The sequence below is a fragment of the Eulemur rufifrons genome, chromosome 6 (assembly GCF_041146395.1).
Source record: "Eulemur rufifrons isolate Redbay chromosome 6, OSU_ERuf_1, whole genome shotgun sequence".
NCBI lineage: Eukaryota > Metazoa > Chordata > Mammalia > Primates > Lemuridae > Eulemur > Eulemur rufifrons.
In genome coordinates this window covers 32,963,925-32,983,630 of record NC_090988.1, presented here as the reverse complement: position 1 = coordinate 32,983,630, position 19,706 = coordinate 32,963,925, and the positions used below count along the sequence as shown (strand labels likewise).

Genomic DNA, 19,706 nt, shown 5'->3' with positions numbered 1-19,706 from the left:
CATACAGCATCTCATTCCAAATAACTACTTTCACTTGTTCAATAGGGACTATGTTTTTAAAGGCTAGTTTCATTTTCATCATCAAATAGTGGGAGATTTACGGTCTGGGCAAATAAAAGGAATAATACATTCGTCTCAGAAGCAAAGGGGAACCACCCCATTGAAAGGAAAAATCCGAGCAGTTGATTGACACACAGCCAGAGGAAGGAGTTAATACAACTCCCATTCCTAATATTGCTATTGGATAACAATGGATGAGAGAGGAGGGCAAAAAAAAAAAAAAAAAAGAGAAAGAGGGAGGAGGAGAAAGAAAGGAAGAGATGAAAGGAGAAAGAAGAGAAAGTTACAGAAGAGGTGTCCAAATGTAATTAAATTATCCACAATGCTTTAAGACGTATGTTATAGCAGGGTATGAAAAATGTAGGGGGAAGATAAAAATGAAAGTGGCTGTAGAGAAGAGGATAATATATGTTGTGTATAATAAACATCGGAGCTTTGAACAAATTGTGGATTCTGATTCAGTAGGTCTGGAGTGGGCCTGCGCTTCTGAGTTTCCAGCAACTCTCAGGTAATGCTGCTGCTGCTGCTGTTCTGCAGACTCCAGTTTTAGTAGCAAGGTAATAAAGGGTGGGGAAGATGTTGACATTTATTCTGTCTGGGCAGAGTGATGAGTATACTCTAGCAGTCAGGCAAGAATACAAACATTTGGTCTGGTAAGTAGTTCACTGAGCATAAGGAGTTCAATGAACATGGTTCACTGAACTATCAGATAATGATGTTAGAAAAAAATAGATTGCAAATGGCCTCAGGCTAAAGATTCTGAATTTAACTTCATAGGCAAAGGGAAGCCTACAAATGCTTCTGTTCATAAATGTGGCACTGTAGGTGGTATGTTGGTAAGGAAACAATAAACAGGTTATAGTTTAAACAACAGGATGAATTGAAATAGAGAAAGAGGGAGAGGAAAAACTGTTAGAAGACTCTGTCCATTGCCAGAGTTATCATAGAAATGGACTAGGATGGACTTTAGTAGTGGCGGTAGAAAAGAAAGTCTATATCTGGCACCTAATTCTGAATCATAATCACAGAATATTGTCAATTACAAGATGGAAATTGTTGGAGTAAAAAAAAATAGGTAATCATCCAGGAAAATGAGTTTTGTTTTGTTTTATTTTGCTTTAGCCAAGAAGAAGCCATAGGAAAAATAGATAATATTGAAAACAGTGAAGGTTATAGGGTGGTGTGAAAATAATGAGGATAAAAGGCATTTAAGGTGTCCGTATGGGTATATTGATTAGACACTTAGAGGACTGGAAGATAAATTTTGGAATAGGCCATGGATGTTGATAATTAAATGGGGAAGGGGAATGCACTGATTGAACATATACTGCAAGTCAGTGTTTTTTTTCATTCATTATTCCATTTAATTAGGAGGCCACTTATAACCTTAGCAGGAGCAAAGTTTTGATAGAATGTTGGAAATGGTACCAAAGTAAATGGATTTGTGTACCTCATGGGAAAATGTGTATGCAAATATGGAAAGTGGACTTGGGAAAGTAAAGCCCAAGTCCTTTGGGACTTTTAATTGGATGATAAAGGGAGTATACTTTTTTCCCCTAGAGAAATCATTCCTGTTTTCTGATTATGTACTCTGGTGGCAGATGTCCGTGGAAAAAAATGTCCACAAGCTTTGCTCCAAGGCCAAGGGCATCCTTCTGTAGATGCTGACAAATTGGTTAGTGAATTACCATATCCAAGATTAAAGCAGATAACTGCAAGTCATAAAGCAATTGATGATGTCAGTAATGTTGTCAATATTCAAATCCCCCTGCTCCTTACTTGGTATGGCATTTTACCAAAATCAAATCAGAGAGTTTTAGGAAAGAAAAGGTATAATAAAATTTTCCATAAATTTTTATAATGAATTGTAGATTTTCTTAAAAACCAAGAAATTATTTGATTGATAAATTTTTCCTACCATATATCTGGGGAATTTTCTCCAATTAGAACTCATAAAGTGATGAAAATAAACATTAAGTGTTGTGTATCTCTCATATATTTGAAGAAGTTTTGAGTTATATTCTGTTCTCAGCAGAAGACCCTGTATGTAGTGGGGAGTAAATTTTAATTCAAGCCATTTTCTCCCACAGCACATATGTTTATGAATTACAGAAAGCTGAACCGTAATATTGTAAGCACCTCAGTTAGTCTTTACTTTTGAAATTACAATTTTTAACACAGTCCAAAAATACCCTTTCATTCCATTGATGTGAAGCAAATCCCTCTGCTTCAATTAAGAGCAATTGGAGGGAACAGCGATAACAGAAGTCCAGCTCCAAGCAGTGTATAACAAAATGATTATGGGCTCTGGCGGCCAGCCAGGCTGCCAGGCTGTTTTTTGTGGGTGTTACTCTACTGATAGTACCTTCATGACATTTGTACCTTGACACTAGAAGTGCTAACAGCTGCGGTGCCAGTGGTAGAAAGGCAAGAAAGATCTTTTTCAGCTTTAGTTGCTCTCAGATTCTCAGCACCCTAAGAGAATAAAGTCTGTAAAAACTGACTTCAGTCTGCGATGTCCTTTGTGAAGATTTTTGTGGTGGTGTCTGAAAAACAGTTTTGTTCTATGACATTGGGCTTAGGGGAGATAAGAGTTTTTTAAGACAGAAGACACATGTGGTAAATGTGTGACAAATGGCATTAACAAGGTTGGTCTGGGAGTTCATGGTTTTATGAAATGAAATATTTCAACAACCAGTTCTGTGCGCGGTTATTTGCTGCAGGCAGCCCTTTTGACCCTTCACTGAGGAAGCCAAAAAGGACTGCAGAAGAAAAATTCTAGTTATCTTGAAGTTGGATGATATTCTTAACTAATAGTGACAGATGGAACAGTGTGACTTCTAGTGGTTGCTACTAATGGCAGAGCTTCAAGCTATCAGGAAATGAGAAAGGTCAGAAGACAAGTGCACATATGTGAGAAACGAGTTCAAATGATAAAGGGTGAGCTATGGTTTTGGAGAAGCTTATTTTTGGAACTTTTCCAGTCTGCCTTGGTGTTTTCAGGGTTATTCTTGGCACATCAGTGTGTCACTAACATTTGGACATACTCTGGAGAACCAAAGTCCTAAAAAGAATATAGTACTACTTACTATCAAGAATTCACTATGCACTGATAGCTTTGTTCATATGTTAAGCTTCATTTTAGTGTTGCTACCACTTTAATCTTAAAAATGAGAAAAAAATCTTTAGTTAAATGTAATTAAACCATAATTAACTTTCCACAGTTTGAAGAGTGCTTAGGAAACATTCTACAGCAATTAACTTGCTGTAAGAAAACTTTCTGTGTAGTTTCAACCACTAATACTGTATAGCAGATGAGGAGTTCTTGCAAAGGAAGTTTGTATTTTTAATTTTATGATAACTTAGCTGTCCCAATTTGCACTTTTCTGCAAACTCTATATTTTAGACAAGATGGGGTGTTTTCAGGGTGGTATGGCCATAGACCAAAAACTGAATTACAAAATGCAAGTATAAACTTTATCTTTATTGATATTTCAAAGATTCCATATACACTATGAAAAGATCTTTAAACAGCATAAAATCCCACAGTTGTAAGAGATATTTGAAAGAGATAAGTATTCTATTTAATAACTTTAAGTAAATAAAGCCAATGGAAACAGGAAAAAGACAGAAAAAAATTTATAATTAGGCATAATTCAATTGCTGTGGCTATTAAATTCTGCTTTCTTCGTGTACAATCTGAAGTCCAGGGGAGTTAAGGGAACCATGTGATTTTATTCAGCTAATTAGTAACTAGAATTCAGTATGCCAACTCCCAGTTCTAGGGTTCTTTCTAAGGCAACATCGCTGGACATGCTCAGAAAGCCAAAACCTTACAGTATTTTTCTTTCAGGACTTACGCCACAATTCACGTCAAAATGGACACTTCAATTGGACAAAATATATATAAGTTGATTTAATATGTGACATTACCTCATAGAAATTTTAAAAACTTGGAGAATTAAATGCCTTTTTTTTTTTTTTTGCAATTAACTCTTGATTGAGCAATTGCAGAGAGAGAGGCATCATCCAAGATGTCCGCAGGGAAGTCTACACATTTTTTCCATTTCATTGCTAATGAGCCATTTTCACCTGACTCCTGCTCCCACCATTCCCCCTGAAGAACCAGCTGTCAGTTTCCACAGCTGAACAGATTTGGTACCAGACAGGTGGCAGCAGGGTGGGGAAGAAATCATGTCAGTGGGATGTAGTTAATCTAGAATTACGATGATCCACCTGGTATCATTAAAAATTGACTGCATATCATGAATGGTTCACTACAATATAATCAACACTTAAAAGTTAAAGTTTTAAATATCTTTGAAAAGACAAGTAACATCTGATATTAATTGAATAGTTGAGCAGTTTTGTACACAGTATTGGGTTAATGAAATTCATTTAGAGATGACAGAATTTTTTATCTTTTTTATATAAAAAGTGGATCGGATTGTGCTATTCCAGCTTCTAACATCTACTCGCTCTTTAAGCTTCTGTGTGCTGTAGACTCCCTGGGGAAAAAAAAATTTGTCTTAACATCAGTAGCACTGGGTTGAAGCTTAAATGGCCTAATGTGTATGGAAATATTGTATAAACAGTGATATCTAATATGTATATAAGTATGGAAACTAATGTTACCATTCGTATTTATTTCATGGATTATTTTTAATTCTCACAACAACCTAGAAAACTTTCTGAATGTGTTAGACAATATCCCTAACCATATGACTCAGCTCATCTCCCTGGCCACAATTATAGCCGTCTGTGCTTGATTCAGTTCTCATTTTTCTTCAGCTTGGAATTCACCTCCTCCCAAACGCCTTCTCTGAATGCTCAGTAATGGGTTGGATGCCCTCCCTGTGATTCCACAGAACCTCGGCTGACCCATATTATAGCACTTATCACACAACATTGAAATTGGCTGTTGGCCAGTCTTGCTCTCTCACTGGACCATAAAATGCTTAGTGTTAGGGACCTTATCTTGTTCACTTTTGAATTTCCAATACTTGTGCAATGTATAGCACACAATGGAGACTCAATAAAAATTATATATGTTATCAAAGTCAATTAGTTGCATGCATACAAAGTATAGAAGCATATAAGCAAAAAACACTCATATCCAGACACTTATCTGATTTGCAGTTTGAACCATCATTCTGGCTTCAGGATGAAGAAAACTTTGAACTGGGCCAAAAATGGAATGCAGAGAGACCAATTCCATGGCAAATGCCTAAAAGATGCCCACTTAAACAGGAGTGATAGTGGAAATGGAGAAGAAACGGATCTGAGATAGACACAAAGTTCAAATAAATATGATTTGGTAAAGAATGAAATTCATGATGAGGAAGAATAAGATGTCAGAAATGACTTTAGGATTATCGTTTATAAAGCTGAGAAGATGGTGGGATCCTTGAGACTGAGAACACTGGAAGATGAGGTGATAATTGTTGCTGTTGTTGTTGGGAGGGGTAATGTCAATTTTGTCCCTGACTTTGAGAAATCTAAGGGAGATAGGGATATAAATTTGGAAGGTTTTTGTGTGTCTAGGTAGGATATTGAAGTCTCAGATTGCCTGAGAAGGGATTACAGAGGAGGAATTAAAAAAGGCCAGAATGAAACATTCATTAATTCAACACTTAAGGGCCTGCTAAAGTGCAGAAAAAGAAAAGTGGAATATTGGGGATGAAAGGCAGATAAAAATGGGGAAGAAATGAATGGGATATGCGAAAATGAGGACACTAAGCACAGATATCTTTTCTGTGGAATATAGTTGTAAAAATGAAATGGCAAACGTTGAAAGAGGATGTAGGGTTAAAAAGGTACGATGGTCAATTTTATGTATCAACTAGGCGATGAGGAGCTCAGACATTTGGTCAAACATTATTCTGGGTGGGTCTGCGAGAGTGTTTCTGGACAAGATTAACATTTTAATCAGTAGACTGAGTAGACTCTCCCCCACCCCCCAGCTAATGTGAGTAGGCCCCTTCCAATCAGCTAAAGGCTTGACTAGAACAAGAAGGCTGATCCTCCCTCGAGTCAAAGGGAATGCTTCCTGGCTAATAGCTTTCCATCTGGGACATTATCTTTTCCTTTCTTCAGACTCCAAAAGATTAGCTGTTGCTGTGTCTTGAGGCTGCTGGCCTTTGGACTAGAACTATATCACTGACTCTCCTAGGCCTCCAGCTTGCCAACTGCAGCGGATCTTGGGACTTGCCAATCTCCATGACATAAGCCAATTCCAGATATGTGCACACACACACACACACACACACACACACACATTTTATTGTTTCTTTGAAGGACACTAATGCAAAAAAGATACATATATGAGGGCTGTCTGGAAAGTATCCAGCCATTGTTGATAAAATGAGAATGGTTACATGGCTGGATACTTTCCAGACAGCCATATATATATATATATATATATATATGTATATATATACACACACACATATATCTGTCCCTATACATGCACACACAGAGGAGACTTAAATGTATTCAATACTGTTTTAACATATTTAAGTATATTTAAATACTGTTAAAAATAATCCTATTGAGCTTCTGTGTGGTGTGGTATGTGATAATGTGATCAAACCAGTGAGTCCCATGATCATGTGTCCACTGATGTGCCCCTTTTATTGTTATGTATAGTATTGGTCCTATGTAATGTTATGCAAGTTCGGTATCAGTGAATCAGAGACTTGGCAATTTCCTGGAGAGTGGTGTAAAATGAAGACTTATGGGCAAGCAAGGGAAATCCATACCTAAAATATGCTTTGATTCTAGTCAAGAGGAATTCCTTCCCCTTCCAAAGTTGAAGGATATCAATGTAATCAACTTGCCACCAAGTGCATGGATGAAGTTCTCCTGGGATAGTACCATACTGATGAAGGGTGGTAGATGGTCTCAATGTAGCTCTCTGTTGCTGAAAAGTTGGTATTTCCACAGGGGTAATAGTTGAATCAGCTTTAGTTGAATGGGCACTCATGTTTATGGGATCATGAATAACCTCTATCCTTGCCACCATGGCCACATTGTTAATGAGTCAATGTGCTTATACTAAAATGGCTGATGACAGGTTTTAGTTAGTTAGCCAAGTCATTCTGTGTCCTGGTTTGTTTAATACCTCTTCTTTGGTGGATTGTAGAGTGCCCAACCACATAGGTAAATTCATATGTCTATTCTCTAGATCTTATCCCCAATTGCATTTGTTTGCTACAACTGCCATAAAAGAAAACCACAGAGTGGGTGGCTTAAAAAACATAAATTTATTTTCTTATTATTATGGAGGCTAGAAGTCCAAGATGAAGGTTTCACCATGTTTGGTTTCTTCTGAGACCTCTCTCCTTGGCTTGCAGAGGTCTGCCTTCTCATTGTGCCTTCACATGGTCACCACTCTGCTTGCACAAATTTCTGGTGTCTGTGTGTCAAATTTCCTCTTCTTTTAAGGACATCAGTGATATATCACTTAGCATAGGGCGGTACTTTTAATATCAGAAGATATAACAAGTTTGTGAAGTAGTGACAACACAAAATAATGTCATCTTTTTAGGGTTGCCAGGAAAACTTAAGAATATGTCATACCTGAACAGGAATTTTAACATGATTAGAAGTTCTTCAAAGGGACAAAGCTAGAAAGGTCATTTGAAGCATAGGTAACAGTGCTGGATACTATCTTGGAGTTATTATGTTGTCAATAAAGATTAGTTATCAATTTAAGTCTTAGTTATTAAGTTTTATTTCATATTAATTTTGAATATTTGTTTTCTTAGTCATTGATGTATTAAGAATAGAAAATTACAAGCAGATTGTATTAAAGATTGTCACTCAAAATAAGGCAAAAATGTCTTTTTCCAGCCTAAACAAAAGGAAGAAAAGAGATCAATTACAAAAAGAAGATATAGACATTGGAGATAAATTGGAGATAATTTGAAACAGAGGTAGTTAGGGATATAGAAAAGAAAAGGAAAAATCAGGTGATCATATGGCTTTTACAATTTTAGGCTTGTTGTAAGGACTTATTTCTTTCCTTGTAAAGTAAAATCCATGTTAGATTAAAAAATCAGAGCACAACAATAGAGATAAATTTATGTTGACCAAAGGTGAATGAAGCTGGGTATTGAAATAATAAGGCAACTTACCTCCTTTTGGAATAACTCCCCCAAGATGACTTACTTAGGATGATATTTGATTTGTTTTTAAAAGAAATGGAGGGGAAAATATAGATTTACAAAGGTCATAATCTTTCATAATATGCCACTAATGTATAGCAACTAACATAGTAATATTCATCAGGTGTCGGGCTGGTGGGAGCGGGGAGGAGGGGATAGGTATATTCATACCTAACGGGTGCGATGTGCACCATCTGGGGGATGGACACGCTGGTGGCTCTGACTCAGGCAGGGCCAAGACAATATATGTAACCTAAACATTTGTACCCCCGTAATATTCTGAAGTAATAAAAATTTAAAAAAAAAACTTTTTCAGTTTAGAAAGAATTTTATCATCTATTATTTCTTAAGACTATTATAATCCTCTGAGTAGACATATGATCTGACATCATTGCCTCTAGAAATGGTAAAGAAGTGCTCTAAGACTATGTTTATGCCAGAAACCTCAAGAAATCTGACTTTGACTCCAGATGAAGTAGTCTCTTCACCACAACATACTGTCTTAAAGACAGGCATGAGCTTGTTAAGATGATGAAACTGAAAAGTTTTGCTTCTAAGAAACAAACTTGAGGAAGGAATTTGAAAATAACAGGAGCCACCACAACAATACCATTCATTATAATTTCTTCTATTGCTATATTAATTCATAATTAAATAGGAAAATAATAATTGGTGATAATTATTAAACACTCAATATGTGCTATGCATGTTGGTAAGCTTTTTATGTGCATTATCTCATTTGATTTTCTCAATATTGCCATAAAGTAGGGGAAAAATTATGTACTGTATAATCAGAAAGAAGTAATGATAGTAATGAAAACATGAAATTCTGATCTCTGATTTCTTCCTAATGACAGGACCAACTGAAAGAAACATAACTCTTTAAACCCTAAAATAAAGACTTTCTGTTTGCTTTTTTCTGACAAAGTTTGTAAACCTCAATAAAAAAATCACACTTTCCTTTTTTTTCTTTTTTAACTTGGTACACTAATAAATGAAGTACAAATTTATAATTATCACAATGTTAAGAAAAGAAGAAAGAAAGGAAAGAAAGAAAGAAGGGAGAAGGAGAAAGGAGGAACGGAAGGAGGAAAGGAAAGGAGAGAGGGAGGGAGAAAGAGAGGAAGGAAAAAGGAAAGAAATGTGTAGTTCTTTCTGCTTGTCATTTATCACCAAAAATGACAGCTTTTCTTGTTAAGAGCACAATAATCAGGCTTATTTTGAAGTGAATTTATAATACATTATCTGTTTCCTTTCACAGTTTTGTACCTATGAAGTGGGCCTGAAAAAATACTAGCTTTATGTCTTACTAAAAATTGCAAATTTGTATACTAAAATAATATTTAGAATTTGGCCTTGATATTCAGAAATGCAAGCAAAGACTTAAATGTAAGTCATGAAACCATAAAAATTCTAGAAGAAAACATAAAGAAAACTCTTCTAGATATTGGCCAAGGCAAAAAATTTATGACTAAGACCCCCATGGCAATTACAGCAACAACAAAAAAATAAATAAATGGAACTTGATTAAATTAAAAGCTTCTGCACATCTAAGGAAATAATCAACAGAGCAAATAGACAACCTTCAGAATGAGAGAAAATATTTGCCATCTATATATCCAATAAAAGGCTAATAACCAGCATCCATAAAGAACTCAAATCAGCAAGAAAAAAAACGAACAATACCATTACAAAGTAGGCAAAAGGCATAAACAAAAGTTTTTTGAAAGAAGATAGAGGCCAACACATATATGAAAAAATGCTGAACATCACTAATCATCAGGGAAATGCAAATGATATATCACCGTACCCCTGTCAGAATGACCATTATTGAAAAGGTCAGAAAACAATAGATGCTGGCATGGATGCAGAGAGAAAGAAATGTTTATACACTGTTGGTGGGACTGCAAATTAGTACACTATGAAAAACAGTATGGAGATTCCTCAAAGAAATAAACTTAGACTTACCATTTGATCCAACAATTCCACTACTGGTTATCTACCCAAAGGAAAAGAAGTCATTTTATCAAAAAGACCTGCACTTGTACACTTATGTGTTTATCACAGGACAATACACAATTGCAAAGATGTAGAATCAACCTAAGTACCCATCAATTCATGAGTAAAGAAAAATTTGTGTGTGTGTGTGTGTGTATATATATATAAAATTTATATACAATTATATATACATAATTTAATTCATAATTAAATGGGAAAATAACAAAGAAGAAATGTGTATATATGTATACACATATATAGAAATGTGTATATATGTATACACATTATGTGTGTATGTGTGTGTATATATATATAAAATTTATATACAATTATATATACTTAATTTAATTCATAATTAAATGGGAAAATAACAAAGAAGAAATGTGTATATATGTATACACACACACACACACACACACATAACACACACACACACCATGAAGTACTACTCAGCTATAAAATGGAATGAAATAATGTGTTTTGCAGCAACTCGTGTGGAACTGGAGACCATTATCCTAAGTGAAGTATCTCAGAAATGGAAAAACAAACACCACATGTACTCTCTAATAATTGGAAGCCAAATAATGTGCATACACAGGCACAAAGCGATATAAACAACATTGGAAACCAAGAAGAGGGGAGATTGAGAGGAGTTGAGGTATAAAAACTTACCTGTTGAGTACAATGAACATTAGTATGGTGATGGGCACACTAAAAGCCCCATCTTAAGCCTTATACAAGGTATCTATGTAACAAAAACATTTGTACACCCTTAATATTTTGAAAGTTAAAAAATCAGTAAAAAAAAGAGTTTTGAGTATAATTAAAGTGCTATTGTAAATTAGTAGGAATAGAAAGGATGATTCAATGAATATTGTTATCTAATGCTTTCAAACAAATAAAGTAACATTTAATCTCACATCTTATAAAAAAATGAATCCCAGCTGATTAAAGAAGTAAATGTTAAAATATGTGTATACTATCAAAAAAAAGAAAAAATGCATGCCAAGATTAAAGCAAATCTTAGATTGACCTGTATGAAATCACCAATATTCCACCACTTGTGTCTAACAGAATTATCAGTTTCCTATGGGTCCAACTAATAATAATAATACTCATAAAGATCAATAATCTTTGGTAGTAAAGACTCCAAGCAGCTGAAATACTTTTTTCTCAATCTAATCATGAAGTATGCAGCTTAGGTTTCCCTTGACTGTTGGTAGTATCTTAACATGGAATCTCAAGTGATAGCCTCACTCTGAAGTTATCAATCTAATATTCTAAAACTTCTACTCCAGTTTAGTAATTTGAGATACATAATATGTGTGGGTAGCTATGCTCTGGTTTTGATGCTGGTATAGTCATAAATCTATCAAAAATAAAATTTTAGGGAAAAATAAATTTTATTGAAAGGAGAATTTCATTGAAAGAATGAACTTCATTAAAAGTAAAGAGAATAGAGGTGGGCCCAAACATGTAAATTTTGGTCACCAGAGAAAATGTACTAACATAATTCTCAAATATATTTTAAAATATACATCACTTATAAACTCTTAAGAAGAAATGCATACATAAATCCCTTAAATAAAATGAATAATGAACTACAAATGCTAGAAATAGCATAAATTATAATAAAATAAATTATAAAAACCAAGAAAAGCTGGAAATGCAAGTATAAGTTAACATGTTAAATTTGTTTAAGCTATTGTAATCCACGAAAGTTGAGTGATATTCTCCTGTATTTTATTGTTAAATATAAATTATAAATGAAAAAATAAAACTGAAAAAAGCAGCAACTAAATATATTAGTATCTAATTAGAATTGTTATAAGTATATGTTCATATGGGAAAAAGCATAGTGATTTCATGTATAACTAAATAGACCTTTGATATAAAATATTTAATAAGAAGAGTGGATTTTTGTCAAACAAAATGTTGAAAAAAAGATCATGTGTAATCACAATAGTATATATTCTTTCTTAACAGGTGACTTTAAAGGATTGCCATTTAATGCCATTCAAGATCTACTAAGCATCATTTTTTCATGAATACAGCGAAAGGATTACTTTACAGAAATCAGTTCCTTTTTCAAGAGCAAATTTTGGACCCTGTTTTCAGAAAGGAGGTACAGTTCATCTTTTATTAAACTGCCTTTAAAACTGAAAGGAGTGTTGAAGGAAAAACAAAACCATAAAACTCATGTGTGTTGTTTATGGAGCTCCTCATAGAACTGCTCAGTATATTAGACCATAATAAATTATGTACTCAAATTAAGTAAGTGATTTATCTTTGAATTGCAAACACTTCGATTATATTAGTAAACATAAGTGCTCTATAAATATTCTGGAAATATAATTAAAGTGAAAAATAGTAAAATATTTTGTCCTTATTAGATTTTTAGTTTGATATGAGGATGGTAAGTACATGAAAATGGTGTGAAATTGCTGAAAACAATAGCAGAAAAAATACTCTGATGTAGCCTCCTGTTTTATGATGCCTTTCTCAACCAACATATAATGTGCTAAAGGGTAGATTCTGTGCTTTTTGATGTGCTTAAATTTGAAGACAGTGCTTAAGTAAATATGCGGAACGTCATGGTTGAGTCATCCCCAAGAGGGTATTTTCGTGAAAGAAGATGGCTTTTATGCTGTTTACTCAGCAGCTCCACCTTTTTTTTTTTTTTTTTTGAAACAGGGTTTTGCTTTGATTTCCAAACTGGAGTGCAGTGGCACAATTATAGCTCATTGCAGCTTCAAAGTCTTAGTTCAAGCAATCCTCACACCTTCAACCTCTTGAGTAACTAGGACTACAGGCATGGGTCAGCAAGCCAGGCTAATTTTTTTAATTTTTTTGTAGAGACAGAGTCTTGTTATATTGTCCAGGCTACTCTTAAACTCCTGGCCTCAAGTAATCCTCCTTGCTAGGCCTCCCAAAGTACTGGGATTACAGGCTTGAGCCCACATTTTTATACGCTTACATAATCATCAGAAATCACTATATATTGATTACACCTATTTTTAGTAAAAGTGACTATAATTTAATAATAGTCCTTTGAAATGAATACCCTAACATACATTGAAATATATCATTAGACACGTGTTTAATATTCATGACTAAATGGGCACCAATAGACTACCTTAAATTAAACCCACTGTGTACTGCTTAACTACAGAAGAACATATGATACATTTTTCATATATAATCAAGCAAGGAAGTCAATCCATTCTGGATGTAGTATGATTATTTTCTTTTTCTAATTATAAAATATTGACAACATCAGACCCAATTTTGAAGCTGTCACATACCTACCCTCAAATTTGTCATGTTAATACAGGTTAACCGATCCAAAATATTGGAGAGTATTTTCCCCACCCTATTCTGAGCTTTCACTTTCTTCAAGCTTGAAAATTTGGATTAAAGAAGTGAAATGACTAAAAATGGGTTTGAGAGCAGTTCTGTGAGAGTGCATAGGCATCTAAAGTTTTACCTGTATATTTAATTTTCATTGCTACTAGCCACACTGAAATTCTAGCAGGTCACTACAGAAAATTTTCCATTTCAGGTACTTTCACTCATTTCATTAAATCATGCCAGTTTGTTATTTTGATTAAAGGCCTTAACTGTACCAGGTATCCTTCAATTAATTCTGTGGAGAAAAGCAACCATAAATTTTTCATTTTTTCAAATAAAAAGCAAGAGGATAGGAAAAATAGGGAAGGAAATGGAAAGTTTCTAACAGTGAAACTCCAAACCAAGGAAAAAGGTAAGTTCCCCATAAATTAGTTCATTGTTGTATTCTAACATTAGACATATTTTAAACCAAATTTTGCTTTCATAGTTCCATTTGTTAAAATAAGAATGATCTCAGAATAGGTTACATATACAAAATAAAATTAAAATAACAGTCCATATTCTGTCTACATACATAAACATTTTGAAAGGTGTTATTTCCTGTATATAAAGCATTTTGTCTTTAACTCTTATTCACGGGAGCATCTTAACAAATCAACCTCTATATTAACTTGCTACTTCTAAGATATCCGTGAATACTAGAATAAATTAAATCTAGGCACCCTAATTGAATTTTGCAATGTTAGAAACAGGTTATTTATGGGGCTTGTGACATTCAAAGAAAGACAACTAAACAGAGAATAGCAGCTATACGTAAGAGGATTTCAGATCTAATGCTCACTTCCAGGAGGATGATGGATATGCAATTTAAATTTATGCTAGACATATCAGCAGATGGAAGTAGAATTGAGTAAATGTCTTGGCCACCTGTGAACTGGTGCATTCTATCAATTACCAACTGAATTGTATTAAATTCACGTAGTTCAACAGAACTCTAATTAATTTTTGAGAAGAGGCTTTTTGTCAACCTATTAATAAATCCAGGTTTCAAGTGGAGGATGTAAAGCATATTTAACCGTACAGAGAACCTGTGGAAGCAGGTTTGGCAGAGCATAGTGCACTTTTGTTATGTCATTCTTGTTACTGCTCGATCCAACTAATTGAAAAGCATATTGGTAGGATAGGAAGCAATTGAAACAAATGAGACAGACGGAGCACTCCAAAAAGACATAAGTGAATTAGAATTGATGAATCTGATGAGAATGGATTCACTGTGTCACTTTAAATACAGCCCCATTTCATTCATGTACTTGCACCTAAGCTGTCACTGTAACTACTAAAAACATTCAGGGGCAAAACTGAGTTTCATCTTGACACAACCAACTAAATTCCTGCCATCATAAGAGACGGTATATATTAAAAGGGGTCCAGAGTTCAGCCTTTGAGAATGAAATGTTCCATTCAATAACGTATGCAACTCATCCAGTAGACATTGGCTCCATTCCAAGAGGAAAAGCTTCATTTCATCAAGGAGAGCCTGCGTGGCTCGGGTTTATAGATTTTTAGCATTGGCAGGATTCTCATCGCCTCATGAAAGAAAACCTATATCCCTTAATATCAATGTATGAAACTCTTAGAGAGTATGATAGCTGATAAGAATAGAGTGGTATGTTCTCTGAATTTCAAAAATGGGAAATTTAATTTTCATCGTTAATGATTTTGAAAATTGCATAGAAACTTGAAAAGAAACTTTTCAGGTATATTAGCTGTTACATATGTATTGTATATGTTAACAGCACTGCTACTTGTTAAAATGTTTACAGGGTGGCCAGAATTGGCAAAATAACAAGGTAAGACCCATAGAGAAAGTTTTGACTGAATATTAGAAAGAACTTCATAACAATTGGAGTGTTCACAATAGTCCTTTAGAGGTTGTGTGTCCAGATCAGTGGAGAAGTGCAATTTCTAACTGCCAGCAAGGAAAATGGAAGAGTCACCTCTAAAATTGTTATTCAGTAATAAAATCTTAATTCATTTTGAAGTGCTTATTAATGACATCTATATTATGTAAAAATTATTTATTTTATATTTGTAGTTATTTGTCTTTTAGAAAACATTGTTTTGAAACATTTTATAGAGAAATTTATCATACAAAGCATAAAAAATGCATATATAGGTGAGCTAAACTAACATGACTTAAGTAATTTATAAATGAAATATTGGGTATGAAATATTGGGTAATCTGAAGTTGTATGAATTTCTTTGGCAGCATTTCTCTCTATCTGCCACTTGTGGAGGTGGGACGGGGTGGTTTAAATTAGATACCAGTGGACTAGTCTCAATATCAGCCTATGCATAGAAGACACATTGGTGAATTAATATTTCTCAAGTTGGAGTCCTAAGAATATGAAAGAAAATTGAATTTTCCAAAAGCCAAAAGGAGAAAAAACAGGAATAACTTTCATTGCGATAATATGACAGTGCTTAGGCTTTACAGTGCATAAACTTTTGCTAGCATAATGCAAGGCATCCACAAGTTGTAAACATTCAAACACATTGATTAATGTGAGTATACACAAAATACCTCATGCATCATACTTACTGAGTAAATTGTAACTCGTTTAATATTTTTAATGTGGGAAGAATTCATGGAAACACAGGAAATATTTACATTTAATTTGTGTTGTGCTTTCCTTTAACTCTAAATCCCTAGAGAGACTGCTCATGGAGGACAAAATCCAAAATGACTTTTCTGCAACTGGTTTTGAGTATAAGAAAGTTCCTGTCCACTCCTGCTTACATACAAGCAATGGAAACCCTTAGTCTGAATGCTCAGTCAACTGAATATGTCAAGGCTATCCTACAATATATGAGGGATTTTATCTCTACCAGGAGATGGGTCTGAAATCCAGTTATCTCACTCTACTAAACCTAGTGTACAGGGTGAATCCGAGACAGACAAATCCTTAACAAGGTACAGACTTTCCCCTAAAAACTGTCATATTTGATGAGCATTTTGAGACAATTTTGACAGATGGAAAGATTATAGACTTTAGAATAAAACAGAACTAGGATTGAATCTTTGCTGTAATATTTGCTAGCTGTAGATACTTGCGATATTGTCTTTTCTTTTTTTTTAATTTTTATTTATTTTTATTTTTTTTTGAGGCAGAGTCTCACTCTGTTGCTTGGGCTAGAGTGCAGTGGCATCAGCCTAGCTCACAGTAACCTCAAACTCCCGGGCTCAAGCAATCCCTCTGCCTCAGCCTCCCGAGTAGCTGGGACTACAGGCATGCACCACCATGCCCGGCTAATTTTTTCTATGTATATTTTTAGTTGTCCAGCTAATTTCTTTCTATTTTTAATAGAGACAGGGTCTTGCGCTTGCTCAGGCTGGTCTCCAACTCCTGAGCTCAAGCAATCCCCCCACCTCAGCCTCCCAGAGTGCTAGGATTACAGGCGTGAGCCACTGTGCCCAGCTGCGATACTGCCTTAATTTTTATGAACCTCAAGTTTCCTTCAACTATAAAAATGGATATCTCATTTTTACAAGAGTGTGAGTTGAAATAAAAGAGGTATTCTATAACTATATCTGTATATATACAAGTACTGACACACACATATATACAATCACATATATTTGGAGTTTAGTATCCAAAAGGTGTTTAACAGATTGTTGTTACTGTGGTGGAGTAAGTACTGTACTTTTTTTTTTTTTTCTTTTACCATTGACTAGAATAAAACTTTCCTGAAAATCTAATAAGGTTTTTTTTTTAAAGGATTAAAAAGAAAGGACAGAAGGAGAGAAGGAAATGAGTAAAGACGGAAAGAAGGGAGGAAGGAGAAAGGAAGGAAGAATGAAGGATGGAAAGAGGAAGGAATGAAGGGAGGGAAGAAGAGATGAAGAAAAAGAAAATAAAGGGAGAAGGAAGGTAGAGAGAGGAAGGAGAGGGAAGCAGATTTCTCTCAGGAAGGAAAGAAGGAACAAAGGAAGGAAGGAAGGAAGGAGGAAGGGAGGGAGGGAAGGGAAGGAGGAAGGAAATTAGGGAGAGGGGAAAGGAGAGGGAAGGAGATGGAAGAAAGAAATATGTGTGTCCCCTTTTCTTGCTATTAATAATATTTACATACTGGGGCTTTTGTCAGATACAAGATTAACATAGAAAAGTGATACATTCCTATTTGTCTTAAATGATTTTAAACTGCAATTAAAAAAATCCTCGGATTCATAATGGAAACAATGATTATGTAATACTGTTCTGGATTTGGGGTTGGTACATAGCACTATTTCCCAATTCTGGTGCTCTCCAGTACATTAGAGGGCCTGGGAACCTAATAATTTCATTTCTCAAAACACCTGCAGCAGGATTTAGGATTAGGTGCAACTCAACAAGAGACGCACAAAAGATACAGAAAGTGTAAAGGAAGCAGAAGTCCTATCATTGTCTGTCGACAGTGGCCCTAGACAGTTTTTCTTGGTATCAAATGTCTCAATGCTGGGAGCTATGCTGATTTCCCATAGTTATATAGAGTTCCTGCAATTTCTAGCTCCTTGAGAGCTAGCAGTTAATCTAAGATTTAGCAGTGGTCTTTCCTGACATTTGTCCCTTCAGCTCTTCTAACACTTTAAAAGTAACTAACATTTACATTTCTTTTCACTTGATATATCTTAAATTTATTTTATATTTTTCTGATCTAACTTTGACAAATAAAGATGACTAAAAATAAACACAGACACATACTCCAAATATATGCAAAAGCCTAAGGATGTGCATAAAAACAGAGAGAGATACATCGTGCTCATAGTGCTCATAGATGGGAAGACCCAATTTCAAAAATGCCTCAATCCTTCCTTGATTGGTTTTATTTTGATTTTACAAAGTTAATCTAACATAATTAAGATAGTATGTTAATGGGGCAGAGTTGAGCCCTGGGGTAACTTCTGGCATAGAATAGAAAGCACAGAGAATATTTTATGTCTTTATGAAAGCTTGATACACAAATCATGAGCTACTGCAGATCAATGGAGATAGAATGGACCCATACATTGTGCTAGTAAAATATATAACTCATAAAAAGAATAAAATTATATATCTCATCCCACCATAGAATAAAAAAATAAAAATAACTTTAGTTAGATTTAAAACTTAAATTTAAAGGACAGAATTTTAAACTTTAGGAAGAAACTCTTGGTGGAAATTTCATTACCTCAAGAGAAAGATACATTTAAACAGCAAAAAAAGTGTAGTCTATAAATGAACAAGATGACAGATATTACTACAATTGAAAAAAAAAGAAAATAATATTATGATAAAACACCTTGATTGATACTCAAACATTTAATAACTCTCTTTCGCTTATAAAATAAAAAAAAGAGACTTTGATATTAACTATCACTACCGTTCCAAATCTCAAACCTGCTGTAGAACAACTTCTAAGTTTGTATTTTCTCAGTATGGGAGATTGCATTAATTCTTAATTAATTCTTTAATTCTTTAACTCTCTCTGTATCTGTGCCATATGGCATGTGACTTTCCAGTTCTTCTCAATGAAGGAATAAAATATACTTACCTACCCCTTGACTTTGGGTTTACCCATCTGTCTTGCTTTGTTCAACAGAATGAAGCAAAAGTCATAGTAGCCCAGCCCTTACATCAGGTCTTAAAACACACGGCATATTTCTACAAGTCATGTTGCATTTTTTCCATTGCCATGAGAATAAGGACAAGAGAGATTTGTGGAATAGAGCCACACTAACTGAACCATCCCAGCCAAACATAGCCTCAATCAGCTGACCTTCAGCCATTCAAGGCGAATGAGTGATGATCAATGACTGTTGTTTTAAAACATCCAGTTTTGAGTATTTTGTTATGCAGCAATAGCTTTATGATACACCTATTATCCACAAAGAAATTTATGTTACACTCATTCTTGATTATTCATTATCCAAAATACACACTTCACTGCCCTTACCTAAATTCCTCTATTCATATTTTAACCCTATCTGGCATGCCCCATACGCCAATTCTTCCCTCTTTTCCTGTTCAAAATCAAAGTCAAATGCTGCTACATCTACAATGTGTCTCAGTCTCTTCTTGTAAAAATGAAAGAAACATGTCACTTACTGATTGC

At 34.5% G+C, this 19,706-nt stretch overlaps 1 protein-coding gene across 2 annotated transcripts in view; it reads left to right on the top strand.

Annotated features, from left to right (window-relative positions):
* CNTN5 (contactin 5) overlaps window positions 1-19,706 on the top strand; it is a 1,139,291-nt gene that overhangs the window by 245,085 nt on the left and 874,500 nt on the right. The window contains exon 2 of one of the 2 annotated variants that reach the window (XM_069469031.1): window positions 12,213-12,351. The exons of the other annotated variant lie outside the window; for it this stretch is intronic. The gene's annotated coding sequence lies outside the window, so the exon portion shown is untranslated. The remainder of the gene's footprint in view (window positions 1-12,212; window positions 12,352-19,706) is intronic. 2 annotated transcript variants of the gene reach the window in all.